The sequence below is a fragment of the Rattus norvegicus genome, chromosome 4 (assembly GCF_021556685.1).
Source record: "Rattus norvegicus strain SHRSP/BbbUtx chromosome 4, alternate assembly SHRSP_T2T, whole genome shotgun sequence".
Taxonomy (NCBI): Eukaryota; Metazoa; Chordata; class Mammalia; order Rodentia; family Muridae; genus Rattus; species Rattus norvegicus.
This window is the reverse complement of record NC_141537.1, coordinates 42,994,478-43,007,372: the sequence shown is the minus strand read 5'-3', so window position 1 is coordinate 43,007,372 and position 12,895 is coordinate 42,994,478. Positions and strand designations below refer to the sequence as shown.

Below are 12,895 nucleotides of genomic sequence, written 5' to 3'. Positions count from 1 at the left end.
ATAAAAGCCTTAAGTCTGAGGTAGTCAGAAGCTATGCACAATAGCATGCAGATTTATTTAAAATTAGTGTACGCACCATTTGCCAAAGCCCCACCATATTGTTAGGCTGTCCTGTTCACTTTTGAAAGATTTGCTTCACTGTGTAAAAATCTAAATTTATTTAATTGGAGTTATATATTACTAATTGATCCTTTCGTCTCTTCACATTTCTTATCATTTAAAACACACTTGTTACCATGGAAACAAAGTCATTGACTGAGGGCAAATCTCAGTGACATCCACAAGTGAAATATTAAATCAATTACTATAATGGCTGTGCAATTTATAGTAGTTACTTAGAAAAGGTTTCACTGATATAATGTAAAATAAATATTACAGACTAAACGTATATTCATCATGCCATCTAGAGTTTCTTCTCCCACCATAGCTGATGACGTCCATCAGCAGATACCCTCATAAATTTTGTTCCACTTTAAACACATTTTGCCACAGAAATGATCATAGAAATTAGTTTCAGTTGCCCTCAGGGAAAATGAGAGATACAGACCTATAGCTCATATACTACATTCTGCCTTCTCTCCTCTTTTAAGTCTTTGCTTCTTTCTGCCTCTTTACATGAAAATATCAATTTCTTAACCTGGTTACTCCTTTTATCAGAAGAGTTAGTCTTGGTTCAAGAAAATACACCAGAGAGCTAGCTGCTTAAGCAGTGAGGATTGAGAGAATGAAGCAAGTTCTTATACAGAGCTATGGCATGTCACCTAGAGCATCTCAGCCATGAAATCTACCATTTATTTCTGTTTGTTAGGCATCATCTTCCCTAGACAATCTCTCTTAAAATGATTACATAACTTGCAGAGTTTAAAACAAGAACACTGTCCAGAATTTCTCAAGTTTTATTCTGAGAAGACTTAAAGCCCTCCAAGAAGAAGCTGCTTTCAGTGGTCACATATGAGGAAATGAGCAAAGATAATGAACAAACTCCTACTACTGAACTCACGACAACAGCATTGGAGTTTTGAGATCCTGAGAGGGAGGTAGAGAGTCAAGGAAGAAACAGATGCAGGTAATGAGCTGTCAGTAAAGGAATGTAAAGTAAAGTAAAGAATGTCAGTAAAGGAATGGGTGTCAGTAAAGGAAGAAAAACCCGGAGGCAGTGAAAGAGAAAGCTAGGAAACCCAACATGAGAATACTTTGCAAATGACTGAACATAGACTAGCACACATAGGAGGAAAAATGAAGCCACCAATAACATTTGGAACAATTTGTATAAGCTCTCCACTGTAACGCTGAGTGCAAGAAATCAAGCTCAACTGACATACGCAGTTTGAAACTGTTTCTGTTAAAGAGCAGAGAGATCAGAAATAAGTTTTCTGAGGTGCTCAAAAAAATCCTATATTTTTATCTTGGTGGGGGTCACATCGGTATATGCATATACAAAATTTCATAAAATCTACATCTAAAATTAATGAGCTTTTCTGCACAATATGTTTCAATTTTCTAAAACCTTTTTAATGTATTTGTTTAAAGATTTATTTATTATATATGTACACTGTAGTTGTCTTCAGACACACCAGAAGCGGGCATCAAATCTCATTACAGAAGATTGTGAGCCACCATGTGGTTGCTGGGATTTGTACTCAGGACCTCTGGAAGAGTAGTCAATACTCTTGACCATTGAGCCATCTCTCTAACCCCTTTAATGTATTTTGTTGGATATTTTATGTATTTACATTTCAAATGTTATCCCCTTTCCCAGTTTCCCCTCACCCATGCCCCTCCCCCGGCTTCTATGAGGATGCTCTTCATCCCACCCACTCACACCTCAATACCCTGACATTTCCCTACACTGAGGAAAAGAGTCTTTCCTGCTACATATGCGGCTGTAGCCATGGGTCCCTCCATGTGTACTCTTTGGTTCGTGGTTTCGTCCCTGGAAGCTCTGGTTGGTTGGTATTGTTGTTCTTCCTATAGGATTGCAAACCCCTTCATTTCCTTCAGTCCCCTCTCTAACTCCTCCATTGGGGTCCCCATGCTGAGTCCAATGGCTAGCTTCAAGCATCCTCATCTGTATCAGTAAGGTTCTGGCATAGCCTCTCAGGAGACATCCATCTCAGGCTCCTGTCAGCAAGCACTTCTTAGCATCAGCAATAGTGACCGAGTTTGGTGGTTGCATATGGGATGGGTCCCCAAAACTCTTTTTTAAAGATTGCTTTATTGAGATGATCAGCACAACAGACAGCAGATGCTAGATTCTGTCAGGATCTTCAAGGAATTGTTTAGAATCAATCTCAACACTGCTTATCTGGAACATTAGTTCTCTTCCTGGCATGGAAATGACAAGGGCATCCCCAGGGATCCACATCATGAATCCAGAGAAGCTCTGAGTCATAGAGCAAATGATGCCCTATTGACACTGAAGACACAGGGCTGTGTCAGCACACTGACAGCCAGCTCATGACTATTGTCTGTGACTGGCTGAAGTCATAAGCAGCGGGGAAGATGTGAAGCAAAAATCACAGGTCTGATTCCTATGGTCCTCCCATCCATTCCAAGAAAACAGTACTCTGCATGATATGGATATCTACCTCATGTCCTAGCTGCTGTGATGACAGTAACATCGCATTGTTCCTTAGTGAGCAATGGAGAAAATAAGACAATAACTATGCCTCAAATAAAACAGAAAGCATTTGGTTTGTAGTATTTAATGCTTCTGTAAGAAGAAAGTTGCGAGATTTGGGGGAAATGGCTGTGGATGTGTATGGTAATTATTCTCATTGTCAACCTGACTACATGTAGAATTGCCCAAGACACACCCTTGTGTGTATGTGAGGATAGTATTAGAGACGTTTATCTAAGGAAGGAAGGCCTATCCTGAATGTAGATTGCACTATTCCATGATCTCAAACTCTAAAATGGAGAAAGTATACATTGCACCAACATTCATCTTTCTGCTTCCTGACTGGATACAATGTGCTCAATAGCCTCATGCTGACAGCATATGCCTCTCCAAATATGACAAACTATGAGACAAATAAGCCATCCCTTCCTTAAGATATGTATCTCTTGAGGAATATTTATACTTATATTCATGGCACCAAGAAATGTAACTAATGTCAGGAATTGTGATGGAGCCTTGGGAGCCCCTACTGCTTACACTGAGATGCTGGCAGGTTTACATGCAAATGGTTTAAGATCCTTATCCATGGAGACAACTGACTAGACACAAGATGCCTTCAGTGATAGGGTTAGAGAAAGGTGGGGATTATATGGAGACTTTCCACTAATCAAATACCCCACAGTCTACATGCTGGAAAGACTCACTGACCATTTAAGAAACTTCTCTTCTACAAATACCTTGGAGTACTTTGTAACCTTTTATAGAGAAGGGTGGGAGGGAGGAAAGGTGCTCCTTAGGTTCCAATTAAGCACATCCATATGCGTTAGTGTATGTGATCCCGGTTATAACACGGACTTGACTCTGCCAGGGTAGAGCTGCTGTAATAACACCTAAATTTCTTTATAGAAAACTCTCAATGGGCAGAGAGAGTTAATAAAAACTATTAATCATACAAATACCTGCTACAGGTATTGCTGTTACCTGAATACAACCTACCAACTCTCATCCTCTCTGTTCTGTAAGGTAATTCAGAGAATAGCACCAGAGTCCAAGATGCCATTCTGTGTGTTTCAACAAAATGGGACATTCTGCTTTGTCAGATTGTCATGTTATGCCCTAATACCAATGTGGACATACATCTTCTCTTATTTATTGAGAATTGGAAAATATAGAACTGTGAGTCCTATTGCACTCATAAACTGAACCAAACTCAGTATGAGGTGACTGTAGGTTGAAGCCACCCTCAAGTGCATGGTCCCTCAGGACTTCCAGATGAGAGCCAAAACTTTCAGTATCATAAAGACACCCTGAGCTGACTTATCCATGATTTGCTAACTAACTTATTGTGATTTATTTTGCCTTGTTCCTACTTTTAATAACCTTAAGCCTTCTGCAAATAAAAGCTAGTTGAGTCAAATGTCAATATTCCCCTTAAATAAAAGACTCATACCCCAGCATCTCTGCTTTCCAATAAGGGCATAGTCATTTTCCACAATTGCTATGTAAGTTATTTCAAATTAATTAGAATAAACCATATTTCTTCACCTGGTCAAGGCCAAAATAACAAGTGTAAATTAAAACATTTTTTTATCTCTTCATATTCTCTGTAACTACTGTAAAGAAATCCACATTCAATCTGATACTCTAGAGCTAGCCTAATTAATATAAAAGAACTGAGATATTTTAGAATACAGAAGTATCTTTGCTAGAATTCAATGTGAGGTAAGAATAGAGAAGCAAGGAAATTTGCATTCTTTTTTTCTAGAAAAAAACTCTAAAGCCAGAAAAACGACTTGGTCGGTACACTGCTTACTGTACAAAGATAGGGACCTGGTTTCAGATCCCATCACTCCTGTCAAAAGCCAGGTATGGTACACACCTGTAATTCCTATTCTGAATAGTAAAGCAAGGAAGACAGGGCACAGCAGAGCTAAGTAAATCATGGAAATTCATTGACCAGCCAGCCTAGATATAGCAATGAACTCAGAGTTCTGTATATGATCTCAAAAACAAACAAACAAAAACAAACAAACAAAAAAAACAAATGGAGAGAATGACACATAGTGTCAACTTCTGGCTTCCAAATGTGTGTGCTCACACTTGTTCATCCACTGTCACACACTGTGGTGATTTGAACAGGAATAACAATATTTTACTATAGGTTTGTATACTTGAATGTTTTGTCATTAGATGTGGCCTTGGAGGAAGTATGTCACTGGGATGAGGTGGGGAAGTGCTTAGTAGTTCAAGATACACAAGGCAGGTCCAGTGGTCTCCATCTCTTCCTGCTGGTTGAGGATCCATCTGCAGAACCCTCTGCTTCTTCCTCAAGATCGTATCTGCCTGCCTGCTGCCATGCTTCCTGCCATGCTGATAATGGACTAAACCTCTGAAATGATAAGCAATTCCCATTTAAATTCTTTCCTTTATAAGAGTTACCATGGCTATGGTGTCTCTTCACAGCCATAGAACATTAAGATAGACGCAAACATAAAACGTATGTTTACACATCTTACACATACACACAGCAAATAAGCAAAGCAACTAAAAAATATTAAAAGAGTCTCTGAGTAGCAAATCACGTGATAAGGTTTATGTTTAGTATTTTATGTATTAATGTCACCATTTACTGAATTGGTTTTAGTAATACTCTCTTTAAAAGTTTGGAAGACACAAACACACTTCACATGTGTTTATCATTAATCTAAATCTAGTACCTTTCCCACCCTATACTGAGATGCCTGACCATTGCTTCATGTTCCAGTGAAAATTAACTCTTCTTTATGTGTCTGGGAGACCACAAGTCTACTTTTCATATCTCTGAATTATAACTTTATCTTTTGGCTCTGTGCTAAATTAGAAGGAGAATATTCCCAATTATATTGTTAACAATATTCTCTTTGCCAATGAAATATTTTTACTTTACTTAAAAAAATACTCAACCAGACATATCTGGGATTCATATTTCAAGAAAGCTATTTTGTACAAGTTTAAATGTGAGTTGTTGAGGCTCCTACGTGAAGAAAATTAAAATTAACATTCCACTCATTTCTTGTTTTCAACCAATTATATAAAACTGCTGAAAGTAATTAATAAACTAGAGTGACTTCTAAATAAATAATAATTTCACTTAATGGCTCAGGAAAAATTCAAATTATAAAAATTTATTCTCCAGATCACCTGGTTGTGCTCTGTCCACATACTGCCTAATCAAATAAAAACTCTTCAGAGTACTAATAATCACTCTGGGAAAGGGGAAAATAATATATCAAATCATCTATTGTTTCTGTAAATTTGAACGTTGTTCCCACTCACAGATTGAAACAAATCTAATGCCTCATGAAGACAAAGAAAAATAACCCCAAAATGCTAGAAGGAACAGTCAGCAATAATAAACAGAGCTAATGAGTACTAAATCATAAGCAAAAAAAAAAAATCATATACCGTTCTATCCCCCAGACTCTACCACCTTGCCACTTTTTCCTACTGCAGTGAGAGGGGAGATGACCTTCCCACTGCCTAAGAATGGTTTCCCTCTGTTCAATTCTTTCCTGTGAATCATCCAAGGACGTCTTAGATGTCCTCAACTTGTGGTGCTAGTGTTCTCTGATGCTTGCTTGTCAGAATCATGCGAATATCCCCTGCTCCAGACATAAACCTCACTTTATCCTTACCATTTCTATTTGTTCTTCAATGTCGCACTTTCTGTTCTTCCTCACAGTCACATATTTGAAAATGGATTGGCATAGCCCCAAAGCTGCCTCCTTCACTCCCATTCATGCCTCACATCACAGACCTGGTGACACCTTAACTGTTCTCACTGCCACCAATAACCTCTTATGCTGTTATATTCAAGGCACATACTTTGAAACTCAAGCCCTTCACTCTTGAAGGACTTGCCCACTCCTTCCTCTCAACTTTTCACTCCGCTTGTTTCTCAAGCAATGCTTTCTAGGTTATTTTCCTATCTTTTCAAAAGGTCCTGTTTCCACTCTTTGAATGAACCTAACTTTTCTACCTGTTCTTTAAATAATCTTATTCATGACTGCGAGGATGATGGAAAGAACTCCTAGGAGCCAGCATTATTTTATTTTTTCAGGGAAAGGATATAAGAGTTCTTTGGGTTATGTGCAGGAAAGAGTGGTTGATCATAATACAGTACCTAATTATCATATAGGCAGAAAGGGCTGATTTGTCATAATACAGCACCATATGGGTGGGGAGGACTGATTGATCATACATAACACAGTCCCTAATTATCATAAGGGCAATAAGAAGGACCAAAACGCATGCCAAATCATTCAGCACACGCAGGGGTTAGGCATCTGTGCTTAGAAACACTCTTCCATTAAGGAAAGGCAAAAAAAGAGGAAACTCTGCTGAGAAAGGGAGACTGGGGGACTGCACCCTTAATAGCCAGGTCCTCCAACACCTGCTGCATTATCTCTATTCCCTCGTGTATCTTAATGTAGTTACTATTACTTAAATTTCAGCTGCCATTGACTTCATAGCAGAAAACTGGTGTTCTGTAGCCAAAACTGGGGGAAAAAATTTACTAGCACTTCTCTAAACTACAGTGAAACAAACTCTAATGTGAATATTATTCCTGTAACTGGCACAGTGGATTTTTAATGAATGGTTGTAAAGTATATTTGTAATTTCACTACGTAGCTTTTATCTTAGTATCTCCACTCTCGGGCTCTGTTTCTGGATAGACCGGGCATGCCCAATTGCGTGGAGATTTGCAGGAGGGCAGATTCTTCTAATAATGCTCTGACTCTTGAAACAGATCTATGAGTTACTGGTCAATTCAGAAAAATTATAGCTATAATTGCTACCATTAAAGACTGAACTGTTGCACTAGCAAGCAATCCTAAAAATCAGCATTGTATTAAATAAATGAATGAATGAATGAACAAATTAATTAATTAATTAATGCCAGGCTTTCTTTTCTCTATTGCTACATTTCTGTTGGTGATCTCAATTAACTAAAAGATTCATGAGAAATGTCATGGACTGAATTATATCTTGTAAATTTCAGCTGGTGACGTGGGACACACTCATTATAGCCATTCATAATGCTTGCAGGTCTCCCTTACAGCACCATGGCAGATGCCTTCACCAGTACCTGGAAACTAGTGGACTGCAAGGATTATAATCACTACATGAAGTCTCTTGATGTGAGCTTCGCCACAAGGTAGGTGGCTGGCATGATCAATCCCACCACAACCATTGAGAACAGGACTAATCTCATGTTAAAGATACATAGCACATTCAAGAACACAGAGATGAGCTGGGGTTGAACTCAATGAAACAACTGCATAGGACAGGAAGTTGCTCATGACTCTGAATGGAAGTAAACTTGTCTTCGTGTGGAGGAGAGACAGGCAAGAGACTACACTTTTATAGCAGCTAAGTGACCAGAAGTTTATCATGATCAACAATGGCAGTGTGGTGAGCATCAGAACTTACAAGAAGCAGGTGTGCCCAAGCTGCACCATGTCAGACCGATTCTCTTCCAGGTGTCTACCCCTTGACACAGGACTATGGTGCTCACACACACACTCTCAAGTCTTGCATAAGTACTTTAGTTGGAATTTTTCTGGAGCCAAGCAGAATAAGCCTGGATCTGGTTCCTATTGTGTATGTGGTTTGCTTTTAAAAAACTGTATCCAAAGGTGCTCTGAGGTCAATGAAGTCCAGCCAAAGGGAAAAACAAAAAACTCAGCTGTTGAAGGCCAAACTTGCAGCATGATTGTTTTTAGACAGTTTTTTGTTGTTTTGGTGGAGTTTTTGTTTTGTTTTGTTTTGTTGTTTTTTCTGACTATTTCACTAATTTGCTTTGTTGTTGTTGTTTGAACAAGCTTTTAATAAAGCAATAAAGGGTAACTGAGCTCCTAAGGATAGGTTCTTAGTCCAAGAGAACCAGTGTCCTTATTGAAAGATGTAAAGACACAAAGAGCATTAGCATAAAGGGAAGACCACAAGTAAAGATAAACCAGGAGATGGCCATTAGCAAATCTGGAACTAAAACTACAGAAAAGTAAGTTATTGACAGGGATTGCTGCTTGGGCAGGAAAGTCACTCTGTGACTATGTGCCCACTGGTAGGTTTCCCATGTGCCAATGGGATGGCCCCACACCATGCACATATGGGCAGTGGATTAAAAACAACAACAATAACAACAACAACAACGAGGCATTAAGTTGGGATGGGTAGATATGGTCACAATTTCATTGTATAGATGTATGAAATTCTCAGAAATTTTAAAGCTAGAGGTAACCTGATTTGGGACTTCCTATTTCTTGAAATATGAGAAAATAAATTTCTGCAGTGTGAGCCATGCTATTATGGAGTAAACCATAAATCTAAGACCTCACTAGGGCAAATAATCTTTTTCATCTGGACACTGTCTCCTGGGATATTCCGAGGACCTATCTGAAAAGCAATTTGTACCACAGACACTAAGAATATATTCAAAAGCATGAAAGTTACTTCCTTAATCAAAACAAACTTACAACTCCCCTCAAAAAGCCACCTCATTAACACTACTACTTTCCTAGGTAGAGCTTGAACATTCCAAATGAGCAATTAAAAGAAGATGAATGGTATCTGGTAGCAGGACATGAGCTGAACTTAAGGAAAAGGCTAACTAACCATGAAGATATCTGCCCTTCTTCTGTTTGTTTTGAAATACAGCATTTCTTTGGCAACACAAAAGAGAAGCCTTCTTTGGTCTTTGTGGTCACTCACTCCTGAATTTTTTTTATGCTTTCCCATGCTGCCGAAGAAGTCATCACGGAGGAAAATATATTTAGATACATCACTGATCTTTTGTTTCTCCATGACTGACTCAATAACTGTAGACATGTTGCCCTGTTACTACCTGCAGTCTCAACTATACCACTGTTGGGCATATACCGAAAAGATGCTCCAACATATAACAAAGACACATGCTCCACTATGTTCATAGCAGCCTTATTTAAAATAGCCAGAAGCTGGAAAGAACCCAAATGCCCTTCAACAGAGGAATGGATACAGAAAATGTGGTACATCTACACAATGGAATATTACTCAGCTATCAAAAACAATGATTTTATCAAATTCATAAACAAATGGATGGAACTGGAAAATATCATCCTGAGTGAGGTAACCCAATCACAAAAAAACACACATGGTATGCACTCATTGATAAGTGGCTATTAGCCCAAATGCTTGAATTACCCTAGATGCACAGAACACATGAAACTCAAGAAGGATGACCAAAATGCAGATGCTTCACTCCTTCTTTAAAAGGGGAATAAGAATACCCATGGGAGGGGAAAGGGAGGCAAAGTTTAGAACAGAGACTGAAGGAATGCCCATTCAGAGTCTACCCCACATGTGGCCCATACATATACAGCCACCAAACTAGATAAGATGGATGAAGCAAAGAAGTGCAGGCTGACAGGAACCGAATGTAGAAATCTCCTGAGAGACACAGCCAGAATACAGCAAATAACGTAGGCGAATGCCAGCAGCAAACCACTGAACTGAGAACAGGACCCCTGTTGAAGGAATCAGAGAAAGGACTGAAAGAGCTGAAGGGGCTTGAGACCGCATATGAACAACAATGCCAAGCAACCAGAGCTTCCAGGGACTAAGCCACTACCCAAAGACTATACATGGACTGACCCTGGGCTCCAACTGCATAAGTAGCAATGAATAGCCTTGTAAGGGCACCAGTCGAAGAGGAAGCTCTTGGTCCTGCCAAGGCTGAACCCCCAGTGAACGGGATTGTTGGGGGGAGGGCGGTAACGGGGGGGAGGGTTGGTAGGGGAACACCCATACAGAAGGCGAGGGGGAGGGGTTAGGGGGATGTTGGCCTGGAAACTGGGAAAGGGAATAACATTTGAAATGTCAATAAGAAATACCCAATTTAATAAAGATAAAAAAAGAAAAAAGAAAGAAAGACACCATAGCAGCATCATGCACTGGGCCTGCACAGAATCAAGCCAGTTGAAGTTCCAGTGCTGAGGAGCAAACTGGAAACAATCCCTCAGCCCAAATCCAGAATCTATCTCCAATTGACAGCTGCTCCGAAAGAAGTCTCACTGGTATACAACCCACTCTTAAGGGAATCCCTATACCCAGGAATAGATGCTAATACACAATGAGTCAATGGTCTGTTTCTTTGTTCACATGTTTCATCTCATAATACTTTGGGCTTTGTTTTACCTTACTTTTCTTTTGCTTATCTATTATGAGTTCTGATTTTGTGTTTTATGGTGAGTGTGTGTGTGTGTGTGTGTGTGTGTGTGTGTGTGTGTGTGTGTGTGTGTGCACGTGCATAGCTGCGGATGTGTCTCTGTGTATGTATGTTTCTCATGCCTTTGTGGTTTTTTTTTCCTCTTCAATTTGCATTGTTTTATTTTAGTTTTGTAATTTTATTCTTGGCCTGTTTGTTTTCTAGAGAGAGAAAGAAGTCATAGAATTTCTGGGAGATGGTAGAGGGAAAACAAGAATCAAACATAATGTGTAAAAAATATTTTTGATATAAAAATTCTGTATTTGGGTAGGTAGGAAAAGATCTATCTGAAATTCTGTGGGCATAGAACTGAAACATTAGAAATGTGGCCTACTGCAGTTATCATAGAATATTTTTTGAAACTGTTCCCACACTGTCCTAGTGAAGTCAGTTGTTACAAAGAAAGGACTCTTTGAACTCTGGAGAAAACTCCAGAACCAAAGAAGAAGCCATGATGTTTGGTGGAACATAGCTATTAGGCAAGTTACCAGGGGAAGCACTATCCTGACCTCGTACAATGGAAAAGCTATCATCAGATTGTTGTTGACAAATCTCTGGCCTTTGGGAAAGCATCATCAAATGGCCATTAATAGCAGCAGCTGCTGCCTCCCTGGCTCCTCCTGCATTGATTTGCCTCCCCATTTGGGCTGCATTACTGGACACTTCATACTCCAGCTCATTTCCTAGTCATTTTATGGACTTTCTTCTCCAAAGGATATGACAGTATCTTCTTCACCTCACAAATGCTCAGGAGCTAACCTTTCACAGTGATGCTAGTGGCCTAAAAGTCATGGTCAATGTCATTATATAGCCTCTTGATCACAGAACCTCAGGCAACAGTTATTCATCCCCATGGCCTATTCCAACCCCAACTCTTCTGCTGGGTAACAGAAAGAGGACAATTCTTAGGAGTCAGATTTGTGTTGTGATTTGAATATTAAAGGTGCCCAACAGCTCATATATTAAAGTCTTGGTCTTCTGATAAAGACCTTCTTAAGAGAGTCCTTCTCAATCTTAGGTTGTTGTTGTTGTTGTTATTGTTGTTGTTGATGATGATTATCTTCTTCTTCTTCTTCTTCTTCTTCTTCTTCTTCTTCTTCTTCTTCTTCTTCTTCTTCTTCTTCTTCTTCTTCTTCTTCTTCTCCTTCTCCTTCTCCTTCCGCTTCTCCTTCTTCCCCTTCCCCTCCTTCCCCTTCCCCTCCTTCCTGTTCCTCCCTTCTTCCCCTTCCCCTTCTCCTTCTTCCACTTCCCCTTCTTCCCCTTCCCCTTCCCCTTCCTTCTCTTCCTCTTCCCCTTCTTCCCCTTCCTCTTCTTCCTCCCCTTCCTCTTCCTCCTCCTCCTTCTCCTCCTCCTCCTCCTTCTCCTCCTCCTCCTCCTCCTTCTCCTACTCCTCCTCCTCATCCTTCTCCTCCTCCTCCTCCTCCTCCTCCTCTTCTTCTTCTTCTTCTTCTTCTTCTTCTTCTTCTTCTTCTTCTTCTTCTTCTTCTTCTTTTTCTTCTTCTTCTACTTCTTTTGGTGGACACTGCGTTTGACTCTGTATCTTATCTATGAATAGTGCTACAATGCACCTGGAAGTGCAGAAATCTCTGTCATAGTGAACTGATTAGCTTTGGGTATATATGTACAAGAGAGGGCTTGCTAGATCACATAAGTTTGGGAGAAAAGCCACGACCTTTGAAGACAGTTCCTTATGTCATGGTGACCCCCAACCATAAATTTATTTTTGTTGCTACTTTGTAGTTTTGCTAATATGTGAATCATAATGTAACTATCTAATATCCAAGATATCTGATATGAAACACCTGTGAAAATATTGTTTGACATCCAAAGGGGTCATGAGGCTCATGCTGAGAATCCCTGCACATAGGAGATGGTTATAAACATTAGGAGTTGAAGCCTGTTTGCAGGAAATACTTTCTTGGTAGCATTCCTTAAGGCATACATTAGCACACTGACTCTTTCCTTCATTTCTTTTGCTTGCTGGCTAC

General features: G+C 39.6%; 1 long non-coding RNA gene across 1 annotated transcript in view; it reads left to right on the top strand.

Moving 5' to 3' along the window:
* Positions 1-10,786, top strand: part of LOC147994753 (uncharacterized) — a 39,634-nt gene extending 28,848 nt beyond the window's left edge. Inside the window, exons 2-3 of the long non-coding RNA XR_015685952.1 lie at positions 7,709-7,821; positions 9,188-10,786. This is a non-coding gene — a long non-coding RNA (uncharacterized LOC147994753). The remainder of the gene's footprint in view (positions 1-7,708; positions 7,822-9,187) is intronic.
* The last annotated feature ends 2,109 nt before the right edge of the window (positions 10,787-12,895 follow it).